This window comes from Vicia villosa, linkage group LG1 (assembly GCF_029867415.1).
Source record: "Vicia villosa cultivar HV-30 ecotype Madison, WI linkage group LG1, Vvil1.0, whole genome shotgun sequence".
Classification (NCBI taxonomy): domain Eukaryota; kingdom Viridiplantae; phylum Streptophyta; class Magnoliopsida; order Fabales; family Fabaceae; genus Vicia; species Vicia villosa.
In genome coordinates this window covers 197,398,168-197,406,698 of record NC_081180.1, presented here as the reverse complement: position 1 = coordinate 197,406,698, position 8,531 = coordinate 197,398,168, and the positions used below count along the sequence as shown (strand labels likewise).

At 38.0% G+C, this 8,531-nt stretch overlaps 1 long non-coding RNA gene across 3 annotated transcripts; it reads right to left on the bottom strand.

Moving 5' to 3' along the window:
• Positions 1-4,613: 4,613 nt before the first annotated feature.
• Positions 4,614-6,759, bottom strand: LOC131621653 (uncharacterized). Of its 3 annotated transcripts, XR_009289645.1 has the most exons (4): positions 6,282-6,759; positions 5,833-6,177; positions 5,107-5,320; positions 4,614-5,016 (listed from the first exon to the last, which is right to left on the bottom strand). It is a non-coding gene; the product is annotated as an uncharacterized LOC131621653 (long non-coding RNA). The 3 variants fall into 3 exon arrangements; XR_009289646.1 differs by having other exon boundaries at positions 4,614-5,164; XR_009289644.1 differs by having other exon boundaries at positions 4,614-5,320; positions 6,282-6,758.
• Between the last annotated feature and the right edge of the window lie 1,772 nt (positions 6,760-8,531).

Below are 8,531 nucleotides of genomic sequence, written 5' to 3'. Positions count from 1 at the left end.
TTTTTCAACTTGTTCCTTCTTTTGGCTTTCCTCTCCCCAACTTGGATGTCAACCTCTTATCTGATTTATGAATGCTCCCCTACTTTCTAAGAAGGCAAAGAAGAAGACATGTCACCAAAGATTGTGGTTGATGTTTTAGCAACAAAAATTTCATTGAGATCAAGATTCAATTTTTCTTTCTTTTGAATTCATTGTTTTTTTTCTTGATCTCAGGCTCAAAGAATGGTTGGCAAAGGATCGCACTCTCACAATAAAGAATTAAGAACAGATTGGGCTAAGCAAACTCTCAATTTGAAACAATTGCCTTAGTCCCTTTAACAGATTTTCACAAGATAATGCGTACTATGGTTTAGCATGATACAAAAATGTCAACAAGATTGATGGTCTCCTGCATTTAGTAAAAAGTGGAAAGTTTTCCTCACAATGGTTAAAGGCTAACTGATCCAACAATCAATATGTATCATCAAGAAACTTCCAATGGAATTTACTTGCAACTGAAGTTTCATACTCGTATCAAAAGTTCGGGAGTGCCAGAATTTTACCTATTTTGTCGCTTTTCAAAAAAAACTATCACTACCATTCAAACGCATGCTGCTCCATTGTTGATCATTTTCATTACTCTTCACTTGAGCTTTTCTTTGTGTTTTCGGTACTACTCACTCTAAATTGGGATACACAATAAAGACAATTTCAAAACTGACATAAAACTTCAATACCAAAATTTAAAGAAAAACAAGTCATAGTGACCTTAAGGTTCACCAGAGTACAGGTTAGAAATGCATAAAATAACAAAAAACTAGAATGGAAATAACAAAATATCATCACATCAGTTATCATAAGCATACTATCACCACATCAAATCAGAATCAGAATCCTCCTCCATATTCTCTTCTGGCTGCTCCTCATTTGGCTCTGCACTTGCCTCCCCCCCCCCCCCACAGGAAAAGGGTTGGACTCCGGCCAACCGCAATATGAGAAATAGCTTTCCTGGGTCAGGAAAGTGCGCTCCTCAGGGGCAGCAGAAAAGTTCCTATACTGCTGCTTCATGGCATCGTGCAGGAAAATATGAGACCTTTGGTTGGCCTCAAACATGGCAGAGTAGTAGTGATGAGCCACCAAAGGGTCAAAAGCAGATGGGGTGGTCGATGTGGATGGACCAGCTCGGGAAGCATCGGTGGTATTCTGTCGGTCCTTCTCAAAGGGTTTTTCACAGAACCTCTCAATAAAAGCATCATCAATGAAGGTGTTAATCACATGGTGTCCTTCTCCTGAACAATCCACCCCTACTTCTTTGCATAATCCCATGATTAGACCAGGGAGGGGAAGTACACATTTGGCATTGATGCCATGTTGTGTATCACTCAAAGCTGCTCGCCGCAATTCATTCGAGAGAATAAAAGCGACATCCATTGAATGCTGGGACATGATAACTCTTATCAAGAATGCGACCTCCAGAGGGATGGTAGTTACATGAGTTCGAGGCCTGATATTATACAGAATCACTGATAGAATTCCCCTCGCTTTGATGTTCAGATCCTTCCTGTTGTAGTGGGTCGGATTTCCTTGTTTGCTGAGTTCTGGTCCTCTACCTGATATGCACATTTTTCTCGTGATCTCTTGCACGAGGTTAGCGCAATCACCCACATGCTTCCTATAGTAACATCTTTCATCCTCTGCTAACTATAACAGTTCACCCAAAAACTCATTTATAGAATCGCTATCAAAGAACACAGTTCTCCCCCTCACATGCGACTGATACGTGTATGCCACCGTTTCATCTGTGGTTTTGATGGCATTTGCATAAAATTCTTTGACAATGTTATAGTTGATGACTTTGTACGGTTCGCACACACGCTGCCAGTTTCTATACCCGATGTAAGCCCACGTGTCACTGAACCTACTTTGGGCTACTACATCAAGGACGGTGATCATCTTTTCGGCCAGAATGGTACGGAATCCTAATTCCTCGAATCGTTCTGCCTGGGTACTCCCTAAAAACCTATTCACTTTACCGCTTTCGGCTTGAGCACGCGATCCTCTAGGACCAGAACTTGTGGTCTTTGTGCGTCCTCTTTTTGCGGGGTTCATCTGCCATGTACACAGCAAACAAACATATGCATAGATACTTTGTCATAATTAACATGCGAGAAACCAAAATAAATTAAACAATCTGGGCTATTTTTAACCAGTCGCGGTGCGACTGCCATTTACCGCGGCGCGGCTGTAGCAACCTGCCCTAAAAATTAAAGGTTTTAGAGTCACCACCTATTCTACCAAGGCGAATAGGAAACTCTATGCAGTATAAAGATTTGGGAAAGATTATTATAATTAGATCGAGGGAAGGTGTTAGGCACCCTCGACCCTTTCCTAAGGTTTGCATTTTAAGGTAAAGGTTTGTGGCTAAAATAAAGAAAGGTGACAGAAAGTTAATAGGGTTAAAGGGCAAAGTTTGAACCTGATTAGAGTTTTGAGGAAGGGGACTCGCCTTGTTGCCAAGTGCCTACGTATCTCCTTAGGGAGAACAAGAGTCAACGTAGTTCGGGGCAGGGTTGTACGCCTTAGAATTAGATATGAAGTGGTTTGAAGGTATTTTGAGTTACCTTATCGAAGTTTTGAAATGCGAAGTTTGCAAGGTATTTTGAATTACCTTATCGTAGTTACGATAATCCGTAGTTTGATATTCGTGGTTTTGAAGAGTGTTTTAAGATTGGGCGTACAACCCTGGTTTAATATGTTACCGTTAGTTGCGATGATCAATAGGTTTGATCACCATAGTTAACGGATTGAATGAAGGATTGCTAACCATTCTAATCGATAGATTCGATTATCACGAATAGAAAATGAATGTATTTTAAATAATTTAAATTATTAATTTTATCGTTACCCCTCATAATCAATAGATTCGATTACAAATAATAACGAATTGATGAAAAAAGAAATGCTAATCATCGTAACCAATAAGATGGTTAAAACCGTTTAGCAAATTGATGTATTTTAATTATTTTAATTGTGTTTTGGATATTTGATCGGTACAATATTAACAGTCGACCAATTCGAAGACGTAGTGAAATTATCATTCACTCGTCGCATTATTCGTGGAAGGTTGAATTAATTAATTATTAAAATTGTTGTTTTCGTTATTTTTATATTAAAATATATTTAATATAAAAATTAAATTACCCCAATTAGAAAGACTATTTTTTGTTTTGGTATATAAGTTAGAAAACCTAAAATAATTACCCATCACTAAATAAGTAATTAAGTCTACCTAAATTAAAACAAACTAATGAAATCCAAGAGTATAAAAAGTAGAGACGTGGAGGTGAGGCTAGAATAAGTCATGCTCACCTCTCAATAAACAAAAGACTTAAAACTAAGTAATTAAACAAGAATTAGAAAACAAGCAATGTAGTGAAATAAAGCAAAGCATAAGTGTATGTACCTGCTGAGCGGTGCCTTTTCAATATGTATCTTTGACCAAGTCAAACTTAAATCAATAGCCAATGAACCCCCGACACATGGCAATCAAAAAGAAAAAAAAAACAAAACAAACGATAACAATATATATTATATATTTACGATGTAAGTATCTCTTCCTTTCTTCTATGATTCCTCTTTCAAGTTCTCAATTCCTTTTAGATCTATAAATCAATTGAAACTAGCATAACCTATACATAACACACAGCAAACTTATAAAAGCGAACCATAAAAAATGAACAGACCGGATTACCGAACACACTGCAGGCAGCGCGTGGCATGTTAATACTAATAATAAAATATAAAAAAACAAATAACATATACTGCAAACGAAAATTGTATCAGAAAGACCAACCTTAATCCTCTATTCATTCCCGATATCAGCTATTTACAAAATCCATTTGTTTCTTCTTCTCCAATTTCAACCTCTCAATTGGAAAGGTGCGAACGCGACTGGGCTTGGACGTCACAGATCGGAAACGGTAAAGTGGTACAACCGCGTGGTGCTGTTCGTTTTGGTAGAAGATTCGGCCGGACTTGGGGTGGTCGACTTCGGTTATTCCGCGGAGAGGTTTGCGATTGCGTTACCCGTGAGTGATGTTGCACCCCAAAATTTGCCCATCCAATTTTTCTACTAGCTGGCTCATTGTTCTTAACTTCACTTGCATTTTAGGTCATCTAATATAACTCACACATTCATCATTATGTAACTTAGCGTTAGGATCAAGGGTCTTGTTGAGTAAGAGATCTCTACTGCTACTTATAAGACAAGAGGTTGGGTTTTGCTTTATTTCTATTGGATGCTATTGGGCCAGGATCTCATTATCTTCATAAATTAAGGCTTTGTTGATGATCACTTGTGGCGCAAATTGTATGGGTCAATTAATATTTGCTTGGGTTTCTCAGTGAAGGATGTTGCCAAAAATATTGTGGACATTGTGGAGTTCATTAAAGTAATCAAGTGGCTTCATTCAAATTGATGCACAAAAAGGAAGGACTAAATTTGTTTAGGGTTTTGATGGATCATTTCAAGTTTAAAAGATTGTGTTCCAAGACTTATATGGCATGGCTCATTTTAGTGAAAGGAGATTTAAAGTCAAAATAACACAAATGGAGGGAAAAGAGACCATTCAAAGTTTGTTTGAGAATATGGAAAATATATATACCATTTCTATTCAAAACTATTACATATTTCACATTCCAATCCATTCATTACAAGTTTCCAAATTTCATTACAAATCTCAATACACCATACAACATCCATTACAAATTCAAAAAAATATATTCTTCAACCACTCCAATTCTGCTACAGTATCATTACATCCGCACAAATTAGAACTCAAAACATGATATTAGAATCCTATTCTGAATCTTGTTTCGGTTCAGGTCCTCCTATTCAGATTTCCAGCATCTCCTCCTTCACTTCTGCAACTGGCAGAGTCCATAGATCATCTTATGCCCATCCTCAACCATGTATCTGCTGCAAGTCAATTTTGCTGCACTATTCCAAACCTGCAGCATACACACATCATCCAAGACCTGCCATAACAAGAAAACTCAGAGTAGGAGAAGCTGCATCAGTTGATTGAGAAAAGAAAGCAAAACAGTATGCAACAACTAACAGTTTACCTTCATTTACTTCAATATCAACCTTCAATTTCAATTCAAGTTTTCAATTTTAATTATCCTGCATTATTCACCATACAATTCAAACATATCAAGAAACCTCGCCAATAATCCACACAAGCCATCAACCATTCAGTACAGCCATACTAATCACATCAATAACCCTACAAAACAACCCAATTGCATTTTATCCAAACCCCATACACAATTTACCATCCTGCACAAAATATATCCAGGAAAGTCATCAAAAACAGTTCCATAGCCGTTTACAAATAGCTCACAAAATCCTACATACTTCAGTCAGTTCAAAACCAATCCAATAGTTTTATTAACAGGGCAAAATTACTAGCTTTCTAAACAATAAAATTATTGACAGTTTTTATTCAATCAAAACAGTTGGCCAATTATATTCAAACTAGCAAAACTGACTCTTTCTATTTCTCATACAACTAACCATTAAAACAGAATCTCTAAACTCTTTCTAACCTTAACTTCTTCTAACAGTTACAAACACAAATAACAGTCCTAACCGATTCTCAAACCATAACAGAAATACTAACAGTTTATAACCGACCGTTAACTAACTTTCAACAATCCTAACAGATTCAGTTTTAACTCAACTTCCCTAACAGAATTTCTTAACCACCTATAACTTCTAACTAACCCAAAACAGATTCAGTTGCAAACCATAACAGAATCAAAACAGAAAATCAGAGAGTTTGTGAATACCTGGACTCTCTATAAAACCAAAACTCAGCTTCACTTCAAAGCTCCACCATTTTTCTTCATTGATCTTCAACCACTTCTTCACACAATCTTCTTCACTTCATTCATCTCCACACTTTCACCCTCCCATCTTCATTCTCCATCTCCTCACTCCACAAATCACCATCATCATCTCTCATATTCTGCAACTTCTACACCATTGGCATGACCTTCACTCTCCACAAATCCACACTTCTTCATCGCTGCAACTTTAAGCTCTCGATTCACTCTCATCATCTTCTTCATTCACCACTCAGCAATTTCAAGATTCTGCAAGCTACAATCATCAATCTTCATCATCGCACAACACTGCATCAACAACAACTCAACTCATCACGATTCGGAGAAAAAGAAGGGCAAAAAAGAAGAAGAAGGAATCGCAAAGACAAGAGGCCGAAGAATCAAATAATTACCAGAAGAACTTCATATTTCTCGCGTTCACTTCGTGCCTCCTCCGCGTCAAGCTGCTGGATCTTCCCCTCTGGTATTCTCAATCGTCAATCTCGACCATTACTTCATGTAAGTCTCCGAGCACCTTCTTCTCTCTTCGTATTCATCGATCTTACACCTCCTTTGATTGTGCTTAGAGCTTTAAGGCTATGGCTTGAGTTACCTCCGGGTTTCACGATTAGGAAGATTTAGGGTTAATTGTTTGGATCCTTCGATCCGGTCGTTTGCGTACCCTTCAAGGGAAATTGATAAGGGGTTCGTGTTAAGGATCAGAAATGAGTGGGGGTTGGTGTTTACGTGGTGGTGATTAGAGAGGGATCGCGACGGCATTCACGGCGGGGAAGCTCGCCGGAAATCGCGAGAGGAAGAAGAGAACAAAAGAGAGTCTGAGAGAGAGACTCGAAACGCCACAAACGAAGCTCTATTTTCCCTCAATTATTTCCCTTTTTCTTTTTTAATTATTTGCCTTTTAATTATCTTCAATAAAATGATTAATCTGAATGAAAATAAAAATGGATCAACTCTCCTTGGGCCCGTTACGAGTTGCTAATGCCTCACCCCAATGGCCCAGCATAACTCCTTTTTCTCTGCCACTGAAAAATGCCCCTGGGCCTTAAGCTCTATGGGCCATGCGCCCTGATGCTATTCATAACCCCTGCAATTCAGGATTGCACCCCCTGTTTCCTTTTTTTAATTGATTCATTTAGATTTTAATTAGTTTTTTGTTACTTCTTTTAGATGTTAAAAATACTGATTTTTCTACTATCATTTTTAGACCTTAATAGAATTTTTGACATATAAAAATAATCATAAAAATACTAGTTTTTAGGCTATTTGTTTTTTAGTCTTTTTACTTGATTTGTAATTCAATTTCTCTCATAAAAATCAATATAAAAAAAATAGTAGTATTTTTAATTCATTTTGTACTATGTTTTTGACTTGCTACTTCATACTTGTGTATAATTTTGTACCATTGCACCCTTGCTCAATTTTGCTCATGACGTGACTCTAATTTTCATGTCTCCTTTTATTCCTAACCTTAGGTAGAAACCATGATAACATTAGGCTAGTTATTCATATTAGGCTAGTTTCCCATTTCTTTTCCTTTTCAACCTTAAAACATCTAACAAATACTTGAATTAAATCCCATAAAAAATACAAAGAAAACACTTAAAAAAACATTAATAAAAAAGTGAAAATCATTAAAAAGGGAATGGAAGCTTGAATCTCCCTTGCTTTAGGGAATCATTCGAGTGCTTGGATCTCCCTTGCTTTAGGGAACCATTCGAGCGTAAGTTCCCAATTCTTAAAAAAACACAAACCAAAGAGCAACTCGAGTCTCCCTTGCTTTAGGGTTCCACTCGAAACGCTCAAAATCTTTCTTCTCTCTCTTGCCTCCGAGGCATTCTTTCTCTTGCCTTCAGGGCATTCTTTCTCTTGCCTTCAGGGCATTCTTTCTCATAATCGGACACGTTACTTTCGTTCCATTCCCAGCTTAAGACTCCAGAGGTCGAGCAGCGGAGTGCGAATGTAACTCCGTCCATTAAAAAACACAAAAACAAACAAAAACTAAAGAGCCGAACTACGGCGCTCTGATTCCTGAAAAGGATACGTAGGCATTGGGTCGCGGGGCCTAAGCGAGCACAATTATTTAAAAAACCTTATTTTCCCCGTGTTTCTTCTTCTTTCATTTCCATGCATTCCCTTTGCATTAAGCCTTAGATTTATAGTACACACCCTTTAGATAACAACAAACATAGGTAGATACCATCGAGTACGATAGGCGCGAGGGGTGCTAGCACCTTCCCCTCGCGTAACCGACTTCCGTACCCTATCTTTGGTCGTAAGACCTCGTTCTTATTCGTTTTAGGTTTGCTGACGTTCCTTTCCTTTTAGGATAGATATGTTAGTGGCGACTCTGTTGTTCATATTTCGCGAGCGTGCGACAAGTGAGATCGCAGAAGTTTCTTCGGTGCAGGGTGGTGCAAAAGGGTAACCGTGCGGAGCAGGTCCGGCGGTGGTTCTGCAGATGGCGTTGGCGAAGCAAGCGGAATCGTGGTTGCGAATTCGTGTGGGTTTCGATCTCGCCGGAAATGATTTTTCTCCTTCTCTATTCTTAATCCTTTTTTAGAAAAGTGAAAATTGGTATGCGATGATGCAGATCAAATCTGAATGAGGTACTTGTTAGAAAATTAATTTAAACCGAATGGAAT